This window comes from Halyomorpha halys, unplaced genomic scaffold (genome assembly GCF_000696795.3).
Source record: "Halyomorpha halys isolate HHAL.00 unplaced genomic scaffold, Hhal_1.1 Scaffold465.1, whole genome shotgun sequence".
Taxonomy (NCBI): Eukaryota; Metazoa; Arthropoda; class Insecta; order Hemiptera; family Pentatomidae; genus Halyomorpha; species Halyomorpha halys.
In genome coordinates, this window is record NW_027106118.1 from 657,011 (window position 1) to 658,080 (window position 1,070).

General features: G+C 30.7%; 1 protein-coding gene across 7 annotated transcripts in view; it reads left to right on the forward strand.

Moving 5' to 3' along the window:
- Positions 1-1,070, forward strand: part of TpnT (Troponin T, skeletal muscle) — a 24,810-nt gene that overhangs the window by 5,802 nt on the left and 17,938 nt on the right. The window lies entirely within an intron of this gene.

A 1,070-nucleotide genomic window follows, 5' to 3' on the forward strand; every position in this document is an offset into this window, starting at 1 on the left:
AATATTATATTATATTATTTTATTGTATTTTTTAAAAATAAAATAACCTTTGTTGAGTGGAATTTCATAATTTCATTTGTGTTGTATATTGTAAATTCGTAAATGGTAATCCGTATCTATCTGAACTCAATAGGCATGTCGAGTGACAGTATTCAAAATTCCAATATGAACTTATCTTTTTTGGTAAATTTTACTATTATTTTTAATAAATTTTAATTTGATTGCCATACCGATATATCATCACCTTCTTATGCTTGTAATTAATCTTCATCGAATCTATTGGAACAAAAATATGTCGTAAAACCTTGTATGAAAACTCAATTTTTATATGATCATTATGGAATTGAACTCATTCAGCAAAAACGCCTCGTCTTGCGACCACGACTAGTATTGCAGGCCTCGGCCCTAAAGAGTATATTGACGTTATCTACACCAGAGGTTCACAAAGTTTTTCCTCCTTTTTGGGTTAAAAAACTTTTTTGTCACTCTTGTTGGGCTAAAAAAAATCTCGCGGTACCCTGCTAAAAAAATATAAAATCTCGCCACTATGTTTATACTTATGGCTGTTTAATGCATAGGAAAATAAGAAAATAGATTGCTAAGTAAATGCTGAATACTCTGTATATTTGCTGTTTTAATTAACACCCCTAGCATACGCTTTGGGCATCCAAGAGTGCCACGGCACCAACTTTGGGAACCCCTGATCCACACACACTACATCATCAACTACGTTTCCTCAGTATATCACACTCTCCACTAAGTAGTACAATGCAGGGGGAAAAAAACAGTTGATATGCGTAAATAGTTCGTAAATTCTAATACTGCCAAAGTTAACAAGAAGGTTTGAAATCAAAACGAAAATTAAATAAAATTTTAGTATTTATTTAAAATTAGATATATTATAATTGAATATTTTATTACTCCTAATTGCAAAATGTTAACGCATTGTTTAAGGTACTGTAGAATTATTTTCTTTAAATCATGAGGGAGCCGACACACTCAAAAGTTTAAGGGACGCTTTCAAGTATGAGCAACTTATATGCATAAATTCCTTTTATTTAATATATATA